The sequence below is a fragment of the Lynx canadensis genome, chromosome C2 (genome assembly GCF_007474595.2).
Source record: "Lynx canadensis isolate LIC74 chromosome C2, mLynCan4.pri.v2, whole genome shotgun sequence".
NCBI classification, from domain to species: domain Eukaryota; kingdom Metazoa; phylum Chordata; class Mammalia; order Carnivora; family Felidae; genus Lynx; species Lynx canadensis.
This window is the reverse complement of record NC_044311.2, coordinates 111,529,096-111,554,152: the sequence shown is the minus strand read 5'-3', so window position 1 is coordinate 111,554,152 and position 25,057 is coordinate 111,529,096. Positions and strand designations below refer to the sequence as shown.

The 25,057-nt window shown below is 37.7% G+C and overlaps 1 protein-coding gene across 2 annotated transcripts in view; it reads left to right on the top strand.

Annotated features, from left to right (window-relative positions):
- The window catches only part of COL8A1 (collagen type VIII alpha 1 chain), a 150,523-nt gene that overhangs the window by 72,999 nt on the left and 52,467 nt on the right, over positions 1-25,057 (top strand). For both annotated transcript variants that reach the window (XM_030330263.1, XM_032594763.1), the window contains one exon: positions 24,088-24,207. The gene's annotated coding sequence lies outside the window, so the exon portion shown is untranslated. The remainder of the gene's footprint in view (positions 1-24,087; positions 24,208-25,057) is intronic.

Below are 25,057 nucleotides of genomic sequence, written 5' to 3'. Positions count from 1 at the left end.
CAAATTCAGACTTTCACATTTTAAATGAGAGACCTTGACATATCTCTGTCTCATCGAGTCTAAAAACACATGCATTTATGACTAGTGGACTAGAGACCACCACCACACAATTGTGGCTGTAATACAAGTAGCTATATTCCTTTTTGTATCCAGACCATCTGTTTTTGACTTAGTGCTCTACTTGACTTCCTAAAACTTGACCCACCTCAACGTCATGACATTCTATTTTCCCCAAGGGTACCCTCCGCTGTGAAAGTAAAGCACAAGCATTAGGACCCGCTGGCTAGAAGGAAGCAGTTTCTAAAGCCAATCTCATAAAGTTTCCAGGTTCTCAAGGAAACAAATGACTCATGGAGCTCTTGGTGTAAGTATCTAGTGCTTCCCAAAGTTTCCACAGACGTAATGATGAAATGGAATCTATCTGAGGAACTGACCTTTGTTCTGGGGCTATTACAACTTAAATACACTTCTGCATCCTACTGACCACCTGTGAGCAGCTCCCTTTATGTTTGTTGGCCATAGTCCCAGGGATCTATTTCCATCCATCTGTCCATCATTCATCTCTCCATCCATCTACCCATTCATTCATTCAACAAATATTTCAGGAATGATTTTAGGCTCTGGGAGTACAACAAAGACCCAGACAGACAAAGTTTGTTCTTTAAAGTAGCTCATAGTCTAGTAGAGAGACAATAAATAAGAAGAAAACAATTAAATAAGCAAAATATCTTCAGATAACAAGTGCCATAAAGAATAAATAGGTGAATGCTATAGAGAATTGTGTGGGGGAGAAGGAGCCTCTTTACGTAGGGGATGCCCTTTAAGGCAGTGACATTTGGGTTCAGACCTGCATCATTTAAAATTTTGAAAGAAGAATATTCCAGGCCAAAGGAATTATAAATTCAAAGTTCTTGGGGACAGTAATAAGCTTGGTGAGTTACAGGAATAGCAAGAAAGTCGCTGTGGTTATAGGTAAATGAGCACAGTTGAGTAGGGTATAAGAAAGAGTTGGAGGTTCATATAGGGCTTTTTCAGCTAAGGGGAGTTGGTTTTTCATTCTAAGTGCATCAAAATGCCATTGGAAGGTTTGAGGGTAGAGGAGTGATATTCTCTGACTTATCATTTTAATGAATCTATACAGCTGCCAAGTGGAGAATGAGTTGTCAGGTGGGATGGGGATGAGAGAATGGTCTCAGGCAGAACATTTAAGAGACTCTTAGAGTAAACAAATAAGAAATGATAGTGGTTTGGACTACTAGTAGAGACAGTGAGAGGTGAATATATTAGTGATGTATATAAAGATAGAGCTGACAGGTCTTACCATGGTTTAGATATGGGAGATGAGGCAAGAAGAGAATCAAGAATGACTCTGAAGTACTGATATTATGCCATTGGGGAGGGGGTAATGCCATTTCATGGCTCTCCATGAAAAATTCTACACCAGGTAGAGATAATGAATCCTGTTAACTTTTCTCCACTTTATTCCATGTTTTCTTGAGACGCAAGAGGCTATTTATCCTTCCAGAAGTTAGTATCTGTAATGAAAGACTTCCAGTGCAACCCTTTTTCTGCGTGTGTTTCAGAACAAGCAAAAAGTTGTTGGGGCCAGGGCTGCATAAATGGTCAGCAAAAAGAAAATTCTTTCTCTTAGGATCTGAAAAAAAATGAAGGAATAAACAAAGGCAGGCATTCTGATTTTGCAGTCTCCTTTGCTCCCTGAAAGGGGCAATTTGATTGAGTCATTAGTCAGTGGGAATGCAAAAAGTGGCACTGGGTGAGGATTTGAAATGTTTACTCTCTAGAACGATCTGCAAAGCCTAAGGGACTCCTAGAGATTGCTTCTCTGAACAGTGTCTTCTTTTTCCATATTTCATGTAGTCTAAGACAGAATATAAAAGGTCTTATGTATTCACTCTGGGGCACTTCTCAGATTGCCTTTATTAATATAATGACCCTTTACAGTAGTATAACCCCTTTCTTCTAAAGGCAGAAGAAGTTGTACTCAGCAAACTCCCTACTATGTGGTACCCATTTGAATCTAAATTAAACCCTAGTGTGCCACCACTCAGTTTCCATACTCTGCCATACATAGGTTGGTGACTACAGGGCCAGAAGTAACCTGGTACAGAGTAGGGCGATAGTTCTGTTAGTAGACATAAACTGCAACCATTTGACACATGAACATATGCAAAAGACTTCTCTGAGAATTCTCATGTTGGTTGGGAGCACCCTGTTTATCTGAATTCCTTCAGCCAGCAAAAGTTCATCCATCAGACCAGCATCTTGAATAAGCACCCAGGGAGTTGCACTGGAAAAAATTACTTCTAAGACAAACATTCCATCAGAATGATTAGAACCAAAATGCAAAATCATTCACTCTATGAAGATAATACCTAGATTCATTGAATAATACTGACAGTAAAATTTTTCTATGCACACTCAAAAATGTGCCACAAAAAGAAAGCTTATTAAATAGAATTTAAATAAGCATACCTTTTCAACAATTTTGGAAAAAATAGAAACCCATATAGAAAAATGTAGTAGGTAGCCTTTCTGTCATATCAGACAATTCATGACTCCCCTCCTCAGAAGACTTCTTAATAGTGTAAGCCATAATTATAGTCAGTCCTCAGCATTGCTTTGCATGACATTTGAATTTAGGAAAAAGAGTATTTTGCTAACCCCTTAGTGCTGAGTGTTTGACCTTAAAGCTTGCTGTTGCTCCTTTTTTGTCTCAATCCTCGTGACTACAAATGCTATTAGTCATAAGATTGTTCAGTCACTTTTAAATTCCAGCCATGGTATTTGACTCTCTGGCCTAAATATAAAGGGAATTCAAACTCCTAATGATTTCTGAAAGGCCTAATTCTTTCATCTTTCCTACATACTTTGAATTTTCCCAGCTCCACGTGGAACCAGGACCTGTGTTAGCTTTTAGCAATGTATGCCCCTTAATCCTTCGCCAAGAAAAGAGACATTTCCTAGTGAAAAATGCAGAGGTTTGTGTGAGGACATCCCCGGAAATGAATCTCAGCATTGCTACTGATGAGTTAAGTTACTTTGGGAGAGTCGTCAAACCTCTACGTGGTGTAATAAATAGATCATATTTACATGAAGGGATATTATATAAATGATATATATTACATGTAAAATGCTTGGCACAAAATAAGCATTCAGTATATAGAATATATTATTCATTATCACAACATCACTCCATTTATATAAAAGTAAGAGCTGACTGAACATGGTTTTCCATTTCAACCTATGCCTGGCAAGGCTTACTTTAGCCTTAAAATCTTTGATACTATGATTTTATTTTTCACGGCCACACACAGTCCTAACACATCCAATATGTTACCTGGAACAATCAATTTAAGAGAAATTCAAGCTATTTTTTTTCATGTTTGTTTATTTTGAGAGAGAGAAAGAACATAAGCAGGGGAGGGTCAGAGAGGGAGAGAGAGAATCCCAAGCAGGCTCGACGCTGTCAGCACAAAGCGTGGTGCGGGGCTTAATCTCATGAACCGTGAGATCATGACCTGAGCTGAAATCAAGAGTCAGCCACTTAACTGACTAGGCCACCCAGGTGCTCCAAGAAACTAGAGCTATTAATTGAGTTTAGTCTGAAAATCTATCCCAGTACATCCATTGTAAGTGCAAAAATGCAAAAGGAATCATAAAGTCCAAAATCTTAGAGTTCAAAGTGTCATTAGAAATTAAATGCAGCAACATGGATGGAACTGAATGGAAGGTATTAAGCTGAGTGAAATAAGTCAGTCAGAGAAAGACAGATATCATGTTTTCACTCATATGTGGATCTTGAGAAACTTAACAGAAGACCACGGGGGAAGGGAAAGGGAAAAAAATAGTTACAAACAGAGAAGGAGGGAGGCAAACCATAAGAGACTCTAAAATACAGAGAACAAACTGAGGGTAGATGGGGGGGGGGTTGGGCAGAGGAGAAAATGGGGGATGGGCATTGAGGAGGACACTTGTTGGGATGAGCACTGGGTGTTGTGTATAAGCGATGAACCACGGAAATCTACCCCAAAAACCAAGAGCACACTTTACACACTATATGTTAGCCTATTTGACAATAAATTATATTATAAAAAAAAAGAAATCAAATGGTTCAACAACTACTATTTACAGATGTAGAAACTGAGGCCCCACTTAAATAAGTAACTTTAACAAGATCATACAACTTAGTGGTGAGCTAATATCAGAAGACCAAGTCGCAGTTAGCTTTGTAACTCAAAAACTTCTCCTAATCTTTTTTCTTTTTTTTACCATTTTACTTAATTTATTTTTTTATTTTACATCCAAGTTAGTTAGTATGTAATGCAACAATGATTTCAGGAGTGGATTCCTTAATGCCCCTTACCCATTTAGTCCATCCCCCTCCCACAACCCCTCCAGTAACCCTCTGTTTGTTCTCCGTATTTAAGAGTCTCTTAGGTTTTCCTCTTCCCTGTTTTTATATTATTTTTGCTTCCTTCCCTTATGTTCATCTGTTTTGTATCTTAAAGTCCTCATATGAGTGAAGTCATGATATTTGTCTTTCTCTAATTTCACTTAGCATGATACCTTCTAGTTTCATCCTACTCTTTTAAACTAATGGTAATCTACTCTGGAAAACAGTAGGGAGGTTCATTAAAAAGTTAAAAATAAAACTACCCTACAACCAAGAAATTGTACTACTAAGTATTTATCCAAAAGATACAAAAATTCAAAGGGGAACATGCACCCCAATGTTTATAGCAGCACTATCAACAATAGCCAAATTATGGAAAGAGCCCAAATGTCCATCAACTGATGGATGAAGAAGATGAAATGGAATATTACTCAGCCATTAAAAAGAATGAAATTTGCAACAATGTGGTTGGACCTAGAGGGTATTATGCTAAGCAAAATATATCAGTTAGACAGAGACAAATACCATATGATTTCACTCATGGGGAAGGGAAAGAAAAATAAGGTAACAGAGAGGAGAGCAAACCATAAGAGACTCTTAACTATAGAGAACAAGCTGAGGATTGCTGGAGGGTTGGGCTAAATGGGTGATTGGCATTAAGAAGGGCATTTATTGTGATGAGCACAGGGTGTTATATGTAAGTAATGAATCACTGGGTTCTACTCCTGAAACCAATACTACACTATATGTTAACTAACTTGAATTTAAATAAAATATTGGGAAAAAAATAAACTAGTGGTAATCTTTCAGAGAACTTGACTTTCCCAGTATTACAAACCAATAATAAATTTGGGGCTAGATCATCTGTTATCAGTGGGATTGCCCAATTCAGATACTCTCCAAGGACTCACCTAGCTCTAAATATTTTATTTTTCATCTTCTTGTTATTCAAGGATACCCTTCACTACATGGACACATGTTGTTCATCAATCTCCAAAATATTTCTTCTCTTCTAGCCAGACCACTGTGTTTATTATCCTACAAATATTTATTCCATTGCCAAATCTTTCCCCATATGCACAATCTCCCCTTTCTTCTGTGTTTATACAACTCCTATTCACTCTACAAGACCCAATTTCCACCTCCTCCCCAAGAGCTTTCCTCATTTCTGTGGCTTTCATGAATCTTCCTCTCTTCCAAGCTCCTACAGTGTTCAAGGTGAGTCCGCACAACTGAGAATACACTTATCTGCTGTATATGATGTTCTCCCTCATTGTTTCTTGTGCACATCTTATCTTCCCAATTATATTGACAGCCCCTTGAAGACCAGCACCATAGCTTAGACTTCTCTAAGTGCAGTGGGACAGAACACTGTGATGAATGCTCATCATAGGTACTCAGTTAATATTCAGTGGATTGGACAAGAGGGCAGAGAGGAGAACAAACCTTTTCTTGATTCTGTAACCACTCTTGATTAACTTCTGAAAATCCACAAAAGTGAATACAAAAACTTAAAACTACTAAAGTTGATTGAGGTTTTGAAGTAATTACAATCAATGAGGGAGGACAGGGGAAGAAAGGAGATAGGCTACTTGTAATCCAATCCTACAATCTTTTCTTCGAAATGTAGAGAAAATCCCACTTGAGACTGCGCAGGAGATTTACAGTTGTATCTAAATGAGGTGTCTACTTCTGTATCATCAGTTTCTGGAAATAAGTCTTGTCTTTAGAAGTGTACTTTTTTGTCTGGGGTAAGAAAATATTTATTGAATCCATGTGATGAAAGACGAATAATATAGAGCTCTATGAGCCAAAATTAGTAAAAAAAGAAAAAATTCATACTTATTCATACCAGAATGCCACAGTTTCTTCATTATATAAGCATGAAGTAGCATCAGGCACATTTTAGGAAAAGGTTTCTTTTTTTTTTTTTTTTTAATTTTTTTTTCAACATTTATTTATTTTTGGGACAGAGAGAGACAGAGCATGAACGGGGGAGGGGCAGAGAGAGAGGGAGACACAGAATCGGAAACAGGCTCCAGGCTCTGAGACATCAGCCCAGAGCCTGACGCGGGGCTCGAACTCACGGACCGCGAGATCGTGACCTGGCTGAAGTCGGACGCTTAACCGACTGCGCCACCCAGGCGCCCCTAGGAAAAGGTTTCTTATTCCAGCTTCTTTTTATTTGGTATGTATTTATTTAGTGCCTCGTGATAATGATAATGATACTAATAGTAGAATATTAAGTATTAAATAAATATAATTAAAAATTAAGAGCAAAAGTGCAAGAGTCAAACAGTCTAAGTTTGAATTTGGTTCTGTAATTCGGTAACTGTGTGGGCATGTTACTTAACATTTCTCTGTTTCATTTTCCTCACCTATTAGGTGGGGATAATAATAGTGGTAGCTCAGAGATTTGCTGTAAGGATTAAAGTGAGATAATACATGAAAAAAAAACACTTGAGTAAGTGTATAATACATAGCAAGTACTCAGTAAATTTTATTTATTATTGGTGTTAAATACACTATCAGACACTGTGCTGAGCAGCTTCTGTATACTTTAGCAGATATAGAGTTTATAAAAGTTTACGAGTGTGTTCATTGTTATAGTTCAGACATCAAGAGGACTTCCTTGCTCATGGTAGGCACTGAGTAAATAATCCCTAAATAGATGAGTGGTTTCATTTACTCCTTATAACAGCCTTGCAATGTAGTGGTCTCTCAAAATATAATATTGAGCAAGACAGAGTTCTAACCTTCAGGTCTTGTGCAGAGAAAGGGGGGACATGCAAGGAAGGCAGAGAAGTCAACAGACAATCCCAATACAGTGTGATTGTTCTGATAAGGTAATAGAGGGCATTTGGTTGAAGGTATAAGGAATACCACACTTAAACTCAAGGGAACATACAAGGTTTTCTGGAGGAAATGACATCAATACTGATGACTAAGAGTTAGTCTGATAAATTAGAAGTTCAGTAGTGGTCCCTTATCCAAGGCGGATACGTTCCAAGACCCTCAGTGGACACCTGAAACCGCAGATAGTATTGAATCCATGTTCTTCCTACACATACATATCTATGATAAAGTTTAATGAATACATTAGGCACAGCAAGAGATTAACAATAATAGCTAATCATAAAATAGAGCAATTATAACAATATACTAAAATCAATTACATGAATGTGGTGTCTCTCTCAAAATAGCATATTGTATTGTACTCACCCTTCTTCTTGTGATGATGTGAGATGATGAAATGCCTGCATGATAAAACGAAGGGAGGTGAGTGATGCAGACATTGTGACGTAGGGTTAGGCTACTCTTGACCTTCTGACAATATACGTCAGGAGGATCATCTCCTTCTGTGCCACAGTTGACCTTGGGTCAACTGAAACTGAGGCAAGTAAAACCACCAAGGGGAGGGAAACTACTGCAGCCGCATATGGTATACCCAGAAGGTGAGAGTATGTTACTTTCTTTAACTGTATGTAGTTCAGTGTGGACAAAGTGATAAAGGAGAGAGTAGAAATGATGCTGCAGAGGCCAGCAGAGCTCTGAGCACAGTACCAGGGATGTGGACTTGGTTCTAATGGCAATAGGCCAGTTAAATGGGCTTTAGAATGGTCACCACTGATGGCTCTTCCATCTCTCTGGGTTTTCAGAGTTCTAACAGTGGCTTTGAACTAGATTAATTGTGGTATTCCTTTACATATTTGCACATGTGTGAGTTCATATTGCTAGAATTATAATCATTTATGGTTTTCAGATCCAGGCCTGTATTTTACCATCTTTGTGACAGAGGTCTCTAAGACCAGCACTGTCTTGAGTCTTATGGAGGTTGGCAGTTCTTGATATATCAAGAGTAGATCCAACTATGTCACAGAACTTGTCACTTGGCTAACTCACTATTACCATGTAATGATTCAGTCAGTTGATCTTACTCTGCTAAAGTTACAGCAAGGGTGGCAAGCTAAGTTATTGTTCGTGACTGGCCGAGCCTCAGAATGAGCATATTTTATATTATTTTGTAGTATTAAATGACAGGTGGAGAAATATCAGAGAAGACAGTGAGTGGCAAGATGTGGAACAAAAAAGCTCCAGAATCCTATATACCTTTCATTTAATGTGTTCTTGATGCCAAGTTTTAATGGGCATGAATACTGTATTACTCTGGATGACTTCCTAAGTAGCCCTCCAGCCAACCTGAATTTCTCTTTATCAACATTCAAGTAGACAACATTACACAAGGAAAACAATGATATATAGATCTTCAGCGTGGGATTTCAAGGGAATTATATTCACCTCAAAGCAGCCTTTCATGTAAATGTATCATGGAAATTAGCATAAATATCTAAGAGAACCTAAATTAAAACAATCTTTTCCATCACCCTGAGGTATGTGTCAATTGGCTTATCACTGAAGAACGAGCTGCTTACTGGTTAGCGTCTCAGGAAAATTAAAGAACAGGTCATGTGTTCAAAACTGGAAACTAGTACTAGGCTATGAGCTAAGAAAAGGTAAGCTTTGTTTCTGGAATTAAAATCTGGGTGGAAGGAACATCATTTAAGTCATGACCTTAGAAGGACAGTGAGGAGCTTCAGAGAAGCAAAACAAATGAGGGAAAAGACCTGCTGACGATTCTCTCCCCATTTCCCCCTCACTGCTTCATTTTGATTCCAGTGTGGGGAGAAGAATGACCGGTGGGAGATACAGGAAACAAAGGGCAGGAGAGGAGGAGTGGGGAACTGGAGGTAAAGAAAAGGATGACAAGATTAAAGGACTAGTGGAGAGCATTCTCTAAACCATCCATAATTTAAGGGGTAGTGCTGAAGATAGGGGAATGCAATATGCCATCCTCCTTGCTCACCACCAACACCAACACCAAGCCAGGAGGCATGCCTATTGGTCAAAAGTCCAAATGTCACCCGGGGCATATGCACCCAATGTTTATAGCAGTGCTATCAACAATAGCCAAAATTTGAAAACAGCCCACATGTCCACCGACGGATGAATGGATAAAGAAAATGTATATATATATATATATATATATATATATATATATATATACACAATGGAATATTATTCAGTGATCAAAAAGAATGAAATCTTGACATTTGCAATGTGGATGGAGCTAGAATGTATTATGTGAAGCGAAATAAGTCAGTCAGAGAAAGATAAATATATGATTTCACACATAATGTGGAATTTAAGAAACAAAGCAGATGAACATAGGGAAAAGGAAGGAAAAATAAGATAAAAACAGAGAGGTAGGCAAACCATGAGAGACGATTAAATACAGAGAACAAATTGAGCGTTGCTGGAGGGGAGGTGGGGGAGATGGGCTAAGTGGGTGATGAGCATTAAGGAGGGCACTTGTTGGGATGAGTAATGGGTGTTATATGTAAGTGATGAATCACTGGGTTCTACTCCTGAAACCATTATTACTCCAGATGTTAACTAACTTGGATTTAAATAAAAACTTTTGGGGGCGCCTGCGTGGCTCGGTCGGTTAAGCGTCCGACTTCAACTCAGGTCAGGATCTCGCGGTCTGTGAGTTCAAGCCCCGTGTCGGGCTCTGGGCTGATGGCTCAGAGCCTGAAGCCTGCTTCTGATTCTGTGTCTCCCTCTCTCTCTGCCCCTCCCCCGTTCATGCTCTGTCTCTCTCTGTCTCAAAAATAAACGTTAAAAAAATTTTTTTTAATAATAAATAAAAAATAAATAAAAACTTTTTTTAACTGTCACTCAGGGACAAGTAGTATGACCTGTGGGGTCCAAGACAGGACAAAATGTGAAAAGTACCATGAGAAATGTCAGTTGATTGCTAAGCAGACCGGTCAGCCAGCCAGTGATTCCAGAGCACTTACTTTGTGCTCAGCTGCTCAAAAGCCACCAGGCCTGAGAGAGGCCTGAGGAGAGGAGCATGGTAGTGGCCACAGGGCGGGTGAAGGCAGTGGCTTAAACCTCAGGTAGATGTGTTGTTTGAGGCAGACAATAGAGTGTTGGCAACCTTGTAATAGAAAGAGTGGCTCAGATTCATACAATTTGATTCGATATCTGGAATATGATTAAATTCAGACTTCCCCTGTTGAATTAGCCATTAGATTTGACGAAGAACATTTTTCAAGTCACATAGAAAATGATGTGAAATAAGGTATACCTGCCAGAGAAGGGACAAGGGAAGGCCAGGCTATGCATGAAAAGACAAAAAAGCAGAAGAAAGTATCCACCTTTAGTATAAAATCCCTGAGCACATTTCAGCAGACACTGGGTTCTTTAACTGAGGGAGGTGGTGTGGCTAACCTGATGTGCCTGTTGATGTTTAATTCAAAGTTCAGTAAAAGTTTAAAAGGAAAAGAAGTGAAAATTGATCACTCAATATATTATAACTGGAGAAAGAGATCCACCCCAAAAATATTTCTGCCATGGAATTTTTTCAATGTCCTACTTTTGAGAATTCTTTCAATAATATAATTTTTTTAATTCCATACTACTGAAGCATTTGAAATAAATGAATTATCTTTTAAAGGGAACTCTATGTGTCATCACATTCTCAAAATGCTCATTTTGGACTTTAAAAGACCACAGGGCATACAATGTGGGGAATATAACCAGGTGGATAAAGATAGAGACAGACTCCTTTCCAGTGGACTAAAAGCTATTTAAAAAAACAAAAAACAAAAAAACATTCATCTATAGTATCAATGATGTTGCAAAAATATTTAGGTCATAATAAACTGAAAAATGGTTTATCATAAGCAAAAACTTGTACCCTTTGACATTAGTGTATCATATAAGCAGAAGTAGGTACCCAAGAAGGCTTGTATTAAGATATGTAAGTAATACCTTAATCAAATTTTTTTGAATAGAACTTAGAGGTTGTTACTTGAGAGATCCATAAGAGGATGACACACACTGGCCATTGTGAGTAAAAAGAATGGTAGTTAAGAGGAAATAGCATTCTTTGTTAATAAAAGAACTACTTAGAATATACTCAGAATTTTTTAACATTAAAAGTGATTAAAACTTTGAAATTATCTTGTTCCTGTCCTCACTTTATAGTTGTGAAAAGCAAGGCATTTCCACATTGTGATATCTAGCTGTAAATTGCTTGCCTGAGGTGGGAAGGGCTAAGACACGGCCGTTAATACATTGAGACTATCATCTCACCCTTTCCAAGAAAGCATGCAACATAAATTCCAATGTTCTTTTAGATTTTTATGACCTAATACATAAGATCTTATTGGAACTTCAGAAATGAGACATCTTAACACGTCAATACTTGTAGAACGAACCTTGCAAAATCAACAATGGAAATTCACAATGTTAAGGGATCATAGCAGATTATCTTACCTTGAGAAAAAGGCAGTAACCAATGTAAAAAAAAAAGTTATAGGTAGATGACATCTGGGACAGAACTCCTTTGTGTCCAGGAAGGAAGCCTGAGGTGTGTGTTTAACAGCTGTATTTGGAGGAATGGCTATGGGCGGGTGGGGTGGGGGTTGGGAGAGAGGTGGTACTCTCCTCCCTAATGAGGAAAGAAGAGGAGGAAATGAATTTAAATTACAACCAAAGGAACTTAAGTTAGATGGAAAGATCTTATTGGCATTGACAGTTTTATGAACCCTGGAAAAGATTCCTAGGGAAGTTTTCAAATTCCCTGTCTGGATATATTTAAGAGACGAGAGATACCTATCAGCCCAGGGTGGTTGACGTAGAAACGTGCCTGGAATTCGCTTTCAGCTGAATTCAGTAAGTCCAGATAAACTCCTGACAATGTTTAAGGGTTGATGGGAGGTGGGAGGGAGGGGAAAGTGAGTGATGGGCATTGAGGAGGGCACCTGTTGGGATGAGCACTGTGTGTTGTATGGAAACCAATTTGCCAATCAATTTCATATTAAAAAAAAAAATATGTCAAAGACAGTAAATGCTAGACAATGGTAAGAAATGTGGTTCCTTAGAAAACAAAAAACTCACCCAAAGTAATCATTTCCTCAGAAAATCAATTGGCGTATGATAGTTGGTTATAAGTGGAATGTAGAATTATAATACATTCTGGCTTTTGTTTTCTTTTTGATCTGGTTTCCAGGGAAGAGAAGGCTTATGAAATCTCTCTGGCAGTCCATGCCCTGCTTAATAGATTTTTATTTTTCTTCTTTACGCTGGTCACAACCAAATCTCTTAGAAGAAACTAGGCTTAAGTAGCAATACACGTGCCCTCAGAGTAAACACCTCTGCAGGAGAAAACCTTTCCCCACACTCCAAAAGAAAACTTCTTTGCCTCCTAACTGAAAGAAACAGATGATTCTGTTACAGATGAACAGATGATTCCATCACTGTCACCCTCTCCTTCCTTGCCCTCCCGCGGACTCCAGCACTCTCTCGGCCATTTGCAGTACTTATTTCCAGCTCACGAACAGCACTTGCACTCACAATTCATACCCAAATTCTCTAATTTGTTGTACTTCTCTGTTTATACAGCTGTGCATCTGTTTGCCCCATTGTGTTAACCACATCTATTGTCTGGTTTTTATTGTGAGCTCCTGGAGGCAAGGAATGAAGTCTGTTTAATTTGCTTCGCACAATGCTGCGTATACACACGCAGGTGGACACCGTGTGACTGTGCTTGACAGTGATGGCTCCTGGCATGACTAGACGCTCCAAAAAATAATAATATATTTAAAACTTCATGGATTAATCGAAGTTGGAGAGAGAGGACTCAATTCAAAGAGGCTGTGTAGAGTCACCTGGGTGTCTCAGTCAGCGAAGCTCTGACTTCAGCTCAGGTCGTGATCTCACGGTTTGTGAGTTTGAGGCTGGCATCAGACTCTGTGCAGACAGCTCAGAGCCTGGAGCCTGCTTTGGATTTTGTGTGTCTCTCTCTCTCTCTCTCTCAGAAATAAATACACATTAAAAAATAAAAATAAAGTATATTCTGTTGCTTTGGGATGCAGAGTTCTAAATATATCTGTCCAGTCCATCTGGCACAATGTATCATTCAGGGCCCTTGTTTCTTTATTGATCCTGTGTCTAGATGATCTATCCATTGTTGTAGATGGGGTATTAAAGTCCCCTGCAATTACCACATTCTTATCAATAAGGTTGCTTATGTTTGTGATTGTTTTATATATTTGGGGGCTCCTGTATTCGGCGTATGGACATTTATAATTGTTGGCTCTTCCTGATGGATAGACCCTGTGATTATTATATAATGCCCTTCTTCATCTCTTGTTACAGCCTTTAATTTAAAGTCTAGTTTGTCTGATATAAGTATGGCTACTCCAGCTTTCTTTTGGCTTCCAGTAGCATGATAAATAGTTCTCCATCCCCTCACTCTCAATCTGAAGGTGTCCTCAGGTCTAAAATGAGTCTCTTGTAGACAGCAAATAGATGGGTCCTGTTTTTTTATCATTCTGATACCCTATGTCTTTTGGTTGGAGCATTTAGTCCATTTATATTCAGTGTTATTATTGAAAGATATGGGTTTAGACAGCAAATAGATGGGTCCTGTTTTTTTTATCATTCTGATACCCTATGTCTTTTGGTTGGAGCATTTAGTCCATTTATATTCAGTGTTATTATTGAAAGATATGGGTTTAGAGTCATTGTGATGTCTGTAGGTTTCATGCTTGTAGTGATGTCTCTGGTACTTTGTGGTCCTTGCAACATTTCACTCATAGAATCCCCCTTAGGATCTCTTGTAGGGCTGGTTTAGTGGTGATGAATTCCTTCAGTTTTTGTTTGTTTGGGAAAACTTTTAAAAATAAAAAAAAAATTCTGTGTCATCCCAATGTCCTCCCATATGCAGCACCCTAAAGTCATAATGGGTGCCAGGAACCATTAGAAACTGAGCAGTGTGGACAAAGGTCCAGTCAACAACTGGAAAATCTGATAATTCACTGTCTGAAAGGCACAGAAAGCAAGATAGCAATTATTTGGGAGATTGTCCTCCACTATGGCCTTCTTTTCTCTTGGTGTATAAGCCCAACTTTGCTGGGGTTCTCAACTCAGAGCATCATCTGTCAGTGCCCGCCGCCCCAGGAGGTTGTTATGTTTGACACTCCATGCAAGACTATCAAGTTCGTAGTGTCTTTGCCTTATTTCTTTGTTTACAGCCCAGAAAGAACCAAAGTCATATTCACCAGAATTAATAATTGTTCCTTCTTACCAATCCCTGCACAGCACCCCCAACCTTTTTTTAAATCAGTCTTCCTTACTGACCCAAGAGGACAGAGATGAGTCAATCCACGTTTCTTAGTATTGGGTTAAAATTTTCCAATGTCTATGGGTGGCTCAGTCAGTTAAGTGTTCGACTTTGGCTCAGGTCATTAACTCACGGTTTGTGGGTTAGAGCCCCTCATTGGGCTCTGTGCTGACAGCTCAGATTCTGGAGCCTGTTTCGGATTCTGTGTCTCCTTCTCTCTCTGTTCCTCCCTTGCTCACACTCTGTCTCTCTCTCTCTCTCAAAAATAAATACACATTAAAAAAAATTTTTTCCAATGTCTATTCATTCCTAAGAGTCTCAAAGTTACATCAAAGGACAAAATGATTGATGAAAATCCTTCCCTCAGGGGAAGCACAGGAAATGACATTTCATTTAATTCAACAAATATTTTCTAGGCACCAATTATTTTTAGACACACTTGTTGTGGGCTAGGGAGGGAGAAGAGAGCAAAACATAATCTATCTTCAAAATGTGTGTGTGTGTGTGTGTGTGTGTGTGTAATGAGTTCATTTAAAGTTTGAACAATCTTAAATATAAGAAGATTGCTTTAATCTAGGCTCATGGTGAAGATTAAATGATGTAATATATAAGTAAAATATACTTAGCACAGAGCCTGACTCATAAGACATCCTCAATAATTAATAGCTATTACTATATTTACTGAGTTATGGCCTACTTTAGAGCAAGTTTTTGAGAGCCTCCCCCCTTGGAAACCAAATTTGACCTTAGATTATGAACAATATAGTTTGATTGTTATAGGGTTAAGGGAACCATCACATTCAAGTGCAAAAATAACCTATCATCTAGAACATTGAAGTAAGTAGCTTTCCACCAGAAATGGAGCTCAGCCATGTCCTGATGTCCTGAGAGAGTCTGGTTCTCATCCTGCTTTTCCTATGAAGGTTCTGGAGTGTTTCAGAACCTTGATCATATCCCAAACACACACAGCATGTATTTTTCCTTCCTGCTTCCTCCTACCATGATTTGGGTCATAGTTATTCCATAAGACAAGTGACTAAAAAGATACACTTGAGTTTTTTCACATATACTTAAAAGGTACATCAAATGATTATTTTAAGGCATCATTTTAATTAGTTGGCTGCTACTGAATTGGTATCATCCATTAGTCTTACATAAGAATAAATCACCTTTTAACTGGAGGTAAAGCCAAGTCAAATTTTACTCACCCAAGGCACTAAAAAACAAAAACAAAAACAAAAACAAAACACTTGCCCAAAACAAATAGCTTTGTAGGTCATCTTAGATGAGGTATATTTAATTTATCAATTACTCAATTAATTGCATAGATAAGTATATGAATGGATTATAATGCAAATGGAAATATGATTAAATCCAATGATGTCATAATAAAGTTAGCCCAAAGGAATCCATTTACTTTGCATTTTTTGGTTCAGTTTAAGTAGTGCTCCACAATGCCAAATATTTGAAGAGAGCTATAATCTCTGGGCAAAGATGAGGAACTTCTGGGAAATATTTGATATATTTCTATCTGTTGCAAAAGTATCAGCAAGATGCACCTAGAATGAAAATATCAGACTATTTTCTGTCAATTATCACCTCTTAAGTTGCACGATGAGGGCCTAATTTTAGGTTTCAACTCATGAAACTTCAGCTCTCCAGTTCTCTGAACTAAAGTCACTATTTCTCAAATTTTTCACACCTTAAAGTGTTAATTTCTCACTTCTACTTTCCTGATTCCAAACTAACGGAATCCAAAGATTTCAGATATACTTTAGCTGTTTAGATCTTTCCAGTCTTTTCCTCTACCAGATCATTTAGATTTAGCATTTTTGAACTGTGTGACATAATGTGTATCTTAAAATAAAGGAAAATTAATGTCTCTACAACCATAATGTACTTAAAAGAAGGCCAGTGATCCAGCAGGCCAGACCTTAATACTGACTTAGAACAACCTCAAGGAGATTGTATTTTCTGTCTTCTAATTTATCAGGACTTTGTTGAAAATTAAGAATTGATCCTGTTTTAGGGGCCCCTGGGTGGCTCCATTGGTTAAATTTCTGACTCTTGATTTCGGCTCAGGCACGATTCCAGGGTCTTGGGATCAAGCCCTGAGTCAGGCTGAGTATGGAGCCTGCTTGGGGTTCTGTCTCTCCCTCTCTCTCTCTCTGCCCCTCCTCCACTCACGCCCTCTCTCTCAAAAAAAAAAAAAAAAAAAAAAAAAAAAAAAAAAAATTGATCCTGTTTTAGTAGAAATAGAATTCTTAATCCTAGTTTTATCTTAAGTTTTTGTAAAAATCAACTGAAGGATAAAGTCGTTCTTTGGATGGGGAGAGAAAAGGAAATGGGTCCTTCAGTTCTCCAAACATTATTAATGAAACCAAATCAGATGTACTACTCTGTGAGAAGATAAAAACAGCTTCCAGAAACCTCCGATTGCCTCACCCAATTGTCTTTTTCAAAATACCACCATTTTTAAATGACTCAGATGCTCAATTTAATAGTATTATTAATCAATGAACATTTACCATGCTCCGTACAACTGCCTAAATGAGTAAAGTGGAATATTGTGTTGAAAAACTTGAAACTAAACCCTGGGATAATGTCAATGGGATAAGAATAGGTTGTTCCTTCATCTTGCTGATTCCTGATTCACCAATTTTGTTCCCCATTGTGTGAAAGAATAGATTCTGTCTTCTTCTTGCCTTTACTCATTTGTTACACAGTCATAAGGATTAAGTGAAACTGTACAGATAACACAATTAGCAAGACTAGCCCAAAGGACATGTTTAATAAACATGTATTTCCTTTCTCTTCAAGAATCATAAGAATGTGGCCAGCCTGCTTTGTGGAGGAAATTCAAAACTGGTGAGGACAGACTATGTTGAAACACTTCTCCAAACTTGCGCCTGAGTGTCTGAATGTTATATAATTTCTGAAATGGTATGGCATATCTATAAATAGCAATTCAGATTTTTCTCATGGATTTTATAGAAATGGATCTCACTACTATAGAGTCTTGTGATCATCCCTGGACATTGAGGCCCAACTGCTAAGGGCTTGCAATCCCAAGAGTGACTGACAAGAGGAACAGCTTTAACTCCCATCCACCCAGCGGGGTAATTAGGACATGTCCTCATTCTAGAGGCTTGTGTTAAACCAGCCTCAAAACAGAAATCCTGTTTTCAACACTTTCAGTGCCGAAAGGGGAGTCTTTTACTAATACTTGTTCCCTATCCAGTAAATAAATCACATGTTCTGCAGCAGGAAAAATACTGGTGGGAGGTGTGTATTTTTCATTTCAAAGCAAGGAGCCTGTTGAGTGGTGGTATACTTTGAAAAGCATCTGGTTTGACAGGGGAGCTCTCATCACACTCCTGAAATAATTTTACACTGTTATGATTTTGTTTGTGGTTTTTTTCTTTATTCAAAATTGGAGCAATGTACTTAACTTTAATCAAAACCATCAAAGCTTTAAAAAATGCCCATATAATTTAAAATTTCTGCGTTTTTTTTTTAAGTGTCAAATGCTGTTTCTGTTGCACTGCTAAGCTATGTTTCAGAAGTACAGGAAGTATTTCCAGTGCATCCAATGTATGGAACACCTACCATGTGTCAGACCAGTTCTCATTGCAAGGGATGCTACAGTAAACAAATGAAACAAGTTCCCTGCTCTCAAGGAGGGGTGGGGGGAGAGGAAGCATTGGTGTGGAGGCAGATTATAAATGAATAAAATATATAATTAAGTCAGGAAGATATAGCTGCTACTGTGCAATTAAAGAGGATTAGATTAGGGATACGTGAAGATGAGTGACTGACTTTGGACTGGATGGTCAAGAGAAACCTCTCTGAGGAAATGATATTCACACTGAGATTTAAATGGTGAAAACCTCAACCATGCACTATTCTTGGGAAGAGCATTCCAGACAGAACAGAAAAGGCCTGAAGGTGGGGATCAGCATGGTGTTTTCCATTGGGGGAAGGCCAGTGTGGCTGGAGAATAAAGGGCAAGGGGAGGAAGGGGTAGAATCGGGGGAGGGAGGGTAGGCAAAGTAGGAATCATATGGGGCACAGAAACCAAAGAACAAGGTTAGGTCTGTTCTAAGTACTATGAAGAGCTATCAAGTACAAGGGATGGGGGTGGGGGGGGTAAGCAGGAGCATACCACAATCTGATTCACTGTTTCAAAGTTCACCCAGCTGCTGTGTGGAGAGTGGGGCAAGAGTAGATGCACTTTTTTAATGTTTATTTTTGAGAGAGACAGAGCTTGAGCGGGGGAGGGGCAGATAGTGGGAGACACAGAATCCTAAACAGGCTCCAGTCTCTGAGCTGTCAGCACAGAGCCCAACTGGAACTCACAAACTGCCAGATCGTGACCTGAGCCGAAGTCAGACGCTTAACCGACTGAGCCACCAGGTGCCCCAAAAGTAGATAGATTTTTAATGCAGTTGGAACCATTGAAGAAATGTATGCAAGAAAATGGACTCATTTGTGTTTGCTTTTGTGTTTGCGATATCTCTAAGGTGTAAGGATTGGACGATGGTACAAAGGGAAATATAGAGGGAGCTAGAGTGGAAGAGATTTCAGTGAATTTGGAAAATGATGTGAATTTGGATATGGAGCTCAGATAGTGTCCTTGGATTATAAGAAAAGAAACAACACTTATTGAGACACTATTATGCTTATTTTTATATATGTAATCTCTTTTAATTATCACTACCACCAATGGAATAGTTACTTAGCCCCATTTTTCATATATGAAAATGGAAACTCAGAGATATAAGTAAAATTTCCAAATATCCAGCAAAAGTAAATGGCAAATCCAGGATTCAAAGCTTGGTCTATGTGACTTAAAGCCCTGGTTTTTCCTATTATACTATGTTTTCCCTATGGAAACAGAATTAACAAATTATCTTTGAAATTGTATTCTAAATTTTAAATAACATTCTGTAATATAAAATATGCATATAGTTTATTTTATGGTACTGATTGACACTTAGCTTGTTTCTATTTTTACTCCTAAAAAATAAAACTGTGATAAACATTTTATATATTATTATACCTCATTTCTCATTACTTTGTCACCTGAATTCCTAGATTCTTAGCTGTATCAAAGAATATGATTTTTTTAATGTTTGTTTATTTATTTTTAGAGAGAGAGAGTGTATGGGGGAGGGGCAGAGAGAGAGAGAGAGAGAGAGAGAATCCCAAGCAGGCTCTGGGCTGTCAGTGCAGATCCCAACACAGGACTCCATCTCATGAACCATGAGATCATGGAGCTAAAGAGTCAGACACTTAACCAACTGAGCCACTCAGGCACTCCAAATAATAGGATATTTTCAAAACCCTACTCTTGTAATATCAATTTATTTTTCAAAAGATTTGTGCCATCTGTACCCTCACTTAACCCAAACCAACATTAAATATAATTTTTTACCTTTGCCAATTTGATAACCAAACTTTTAACTCTATTGTTTAATTCACATTTCCTTTACTTACTAATGAGATTGAACATTTTTTGCATATGTTTTAGTCTTTTCATTTTATTTTGTGAATTTTATGTTCACTTAATCGCCCATTTTCCTACATGGTGTTACTACGTTTTTCTTGGTGATTTTTACATTTTTTTTTAATGTTTATTTTTGAGAGAGAGGCAGAGCGTGAGTGGAGGAGGGACAAAGAGAGAGGGAGACATAGACTCCAAAGCAGGCTCCAGGCTCTGAGCTATCAGCACAGAGCCTGACACAGGGTTTGAACCCTTGAACCATGAGATCATGAGCTGAGCCAAAGTCGGCCACTTAACTGACTGAGCCACCCAGCCACCCCTTTCTTGGTGATTTGTAAGAGCTCTGTATATAAGACAACTATTAACATGGTCTAAAAAAAAAAAAAAAAAAAAAAAAAAAAAAAAAAAAAAAAAAAAAAAAAAAAAAAAAAAAAAGACTGTCTTTATCAATTTTTGCAAATAACTTTCCAGAATGTATTTCACTTTCAAATTTTAAATTTTCATTGTAAAAACATCATACATTCAGGAGGGCATGCCCCACTCATCTGTTGCTGCATAACAAGCCACCTCATAATCTAGTGGCTTAAAACAGCAAACATTTTATTTAATCACATAATTGTATGGGTCTGGGCTGGTTGCTTTTTCTGCTCTTACTCCTCACTTGCCTGGCAGATTGGCTGCTCTAAAGGACCCCAAAAGGCTTTACTCACATGTTTAGTGAGATGGCAAGAATAGAAGAAAGTCTAAGCTCTGCCAACATTGCCACCTGGCCCACCAACATGTGTCTGCTCCTGCACAGTGGTCTCAGGGTAGTCTCACTTCTTACTTGGAGGCTCAGGACTCTAAATGGCAGTATTTTAGAAACAAGGAAGCAACTTTGTGGCCTTTTATGACCCAAGCTCAGAAGTTACATAGTGACATCTCCACTGTGCACCATTGGTCAAAGCAGACACAAATCCTCCCAGATTCAATGGGAGGAAACACAGAAGAGGATCAAAGAACTTGTGGCCATGTTTTCAATCCTCCATAGAGGCTGGAACTGTTCAAAGAATAAAGCAAACTCCGCTTTACCTTTTAATTTTGTTCATGATTTTTAATATGCAACTGGTTTTTCAGTATTTATATAACTTTATCTCTTTTTTTTTCTTTGTGAGTTTTGCATTGTTTTGTGAGCCATTTTTTTAAATTATTTTCAACGTGCCTGTCCAAAAAATCAGGGACATTATCAAATAATATATTTGGAAAAATGATTTTAAGGTCTTTAGATACTTTGAGTATTATGTATTGTAGTCGAATTCACTTAATTTTTTAATCCTTTTCATCCTTAAATTTCCATCAGTGACACATTTGAAAATTCATCTAAAAATGCAGGTTGAACCATACATTTAATTACATAATTGCTGTAGAGGCAAAAGAAAAAAAGAGAAGTCTAACTAAATTGTTCTTGCTTAATACTTTGCCACATTTCTGGCTCAGTTTTTCAAAATGAACTAAAATACAATGATCTACTTTAGGCCTGTGGAGCTAATCGTCCTTTTCAGGTCTTGCAATCATGTTTAAATATTGAATAATTTCATTCATTTTTATTTATTATTATTTTTTTAATATATATTTATTTTTGAAAGAGAGAGTGCAAGCAGGGGAGGGGCAAAGAGAGAAGGAAACACAGAATCTGAAGCAGGCTCCAGGCTCTGAGCTGTCAGCACAGAGCCCGACATGGGGCTTGAACCCACAAACTGTGAGATCATGACCTGAACTGAAGTCAGATGCTTAACCAACTGAGCCCCCAGGTCCCCCAGAATTTGATTCATTTTTAAATGGTAATTGTAGCATTCTTTCTTACAGTGTTTCAACTGGCAAAGAAAAAAGTGTCATCCCATAACAGCAACAAAAAACTAGTAAAGGACATTCTTCTGGCTAATAGGAAAGAACTCATATTAAACATATGTTGTAAACACTCAGTAAATGCTAAATGACAATACTCATCTCACGTTCTAAAAATGCCATTGAGGTCTTTTGGGTTATTTTCTCTGCTTCCAGTATTGCATTTCAAAAACTGATTTTGTCATCTCACTGGGTGCAGGGCTGTGAAAGCTGCAGAGAGAAATAAAACAAGTAAGATGTATGATACACATGTAACAGTGATCAGCATTTCTATCTCTTCTGTGTATCTGTCTCCTATTTTATTTTCACCATATCCTGGAAAAAAATGAATTTTGGAAGAAGACCTTGGAAGAAATCTTATTATCTAATACAGTTAACCACCATGAGGGCAGGGGGCTGTGTTTTATTTTTTTTTCAACATTTTGTTTCCAACACAAAGCACTGTGCCCTGCACATAGCAGTGCTCAATGAATATGTATTAAAGAATACTTTGGGCAAAGGTGCAGAAGTGTGTATCAGCCTTTTCCTCCTACCCAATCTGATTGTGAAGAGTTTCATTTTCATGGAAGCTGCTGTTTGTGCAGAATCCCCCTCATATTTCTCTTTATTAACTGCCAATCACACCATACAAGGAATGAACTAGAAAAGTCAAGCCCTTGAGTCCATTTACCATCATTGAACTTTATTATTAGAGATAATTTGAGATCCCATGTCCTTCTAGAGACAAAGCATTCTCAAATCACATATGGCTAACCCAGACTTTATTTATGTCTGAATATCCACCAGTTGAACCAAAGTTCAGAATGTTGTTATATCCAGCCATCAGGCCTGTGCGCATACATCAGAGCCCAAGACTTGTGTTTTGGGGACACATGTTTTATAGACATTCAATAGCTAGAAGACATTCAGGTCCTTCTTCATTTCATGTTAAATAGAGAATACAGAAAAACTCTAGATCTATATTCTTCACTAGCCACAAGTACACATTTAAATAATATTAAAGTGAAATAAAACTAAACATTCAGTTCCTCAATCATACTAGCCACCTTTCAAGAACTCAACAGCCATATGTGCCTAGTGGCTACCATCTTGAGTAGTGAAATATGTAACATTTCCATTATCGCAGAAAGTTTTACTGAATATTACTACTCCAGAATATATCATTTATATCACATTGCAGAAATTTTGAATTGGATACCCAGTTCTGCACTTATTTCTTGACCAACCAATCTTATTACTGATCTAAATGTCTGAAGTTGCTCCTGTTTAAATCTTATTTGAGCAACAAGTGTAGAGAATATTTCCTAACCAAGTCCTTATGAAATATACCAAAATAAAATAAAGAGTACCTATTATCCAAAACACAGAGTTAAATGTCTGAAAATTGATTTTAAGTGGAGAGAAGTCCCACATGATTTGAAAAGTTGAAATTACAGATGATTTCTAAAGTATATTCAGCTAATTAAATTACAGCAAAAGGTCAAATGGAAACCCAAAAGTGTTGCCAAATTAAAGCTCTATCAGATCTGACTTGATAAATAACAAAGAATAATTTCTAACTCAAATACTATTCTATGCAAATTAGATAGAAATGTGTTGCTGGAAAAGTTTAATTTTCTTAAGTAAATCTAACTTTTCTCCCTAGGGCATTACTTCCTCATAAATTTTCTTCCTCTATAGCAAATGCCAAATCCTTTCTAAATTATCTCAAATGTGTATCAATGGGAATTAAATTAATGAGAACTTAACACATGATATAACCATGAAAAGCAATAAAAATATACAATAGATTGCTTATCTGGACAAAAATTCTATATACTGTATGTGTTAAAATAAATAAGTGCATATTTGCATACATAGAAACACAAAAAATTATTCTCTTCTAGTCTGTATACAAGGATCCCTAATATCTCCTAACAGTTCACTTACATTCTGGTAAATAATAGCAATTTTTTATTGAAGTGTGTATTTATACATCCCTATTATATAATTTCACCTTTGATCCCAAAACAATATACTTTGATAATGATTCAGCTTCTTGTTGTCTCCCATTTGAGTAAAAGCATCCTCTTTTCTCTACCTCAGAAGCTGTTCAGGAAGTGAAGCAGCATCTAGTAAAGAGACAGAAATCAGCCCCAGGAGTGCCACAGGAAGGCACAAGAAAGGACACTGGTTCTCGGTTCCTCAGGCCAGCCAAGTCTCAATGTAAGTGTGAGAAGCAATGGAGGGCAGTGCAGTGGCCCGTCCCTGGGTGGTCCATGGGCCAAGTGCAGACGGAAGGATGTTGCTGTCCGGGAACACAGGGGCGGTTGGCAGAACTGGGGTGTATCCGGCCTGCCTGCAGGTCCTGTGTCCCATCCCCGTCTTCACTGCTGCAAGAGCCTTGAGACCACGGCTACTAATGCCAGCCTTTAAAATCCCCCAGGGTAAAATACATGTGCAGAGTCTGATTCTAGCTGATTTTTAAGCCCAGGCATGTTGAATACAGTCTTAAAATAATTATTTCCATAGGACCTGACTGGGTATCCAAGTGTTCACCAGATGCTAGCAGCTAGATTTTGCAGAGGAAAATTGCTAACTTAAGCTTCTTTTCATGATTCAGCAGAGGGTTTTAAGTAATAAAAGATCTGGAGATTTGTAAAATAAATAATTCCAGTGCAAATGGGAAAATTAAAATAATCTTATCATCTCCCATCATGTCTGTATGTGCTTTCCTACCATTATCGAATTACTCTTAATTGGGCCAAGTTTGTTTTTGTGTTTTTTTTTTTTTCTGGCTGATACTTTATAGTTTTAAGTTATGAGCTGTAATGAATAAATGATTCCTTTCAGATGACTGAAGTGACATATACTAAATTTTCCTAACAACAATCTAGGATCTATGAAACAGAGCGTGATATATCAAGTACAGTTTTATTCATATTCAGTATTGATATATCCACAATTTAAAAACAACAGCATGCCAGTACTTCTTATTCCTTAATTCATCTCTTAGTAGAAGCAATTAAAATATAAAGCACATCATTAGCTTTTGAACTTCAGTTGGAAAGAAAAA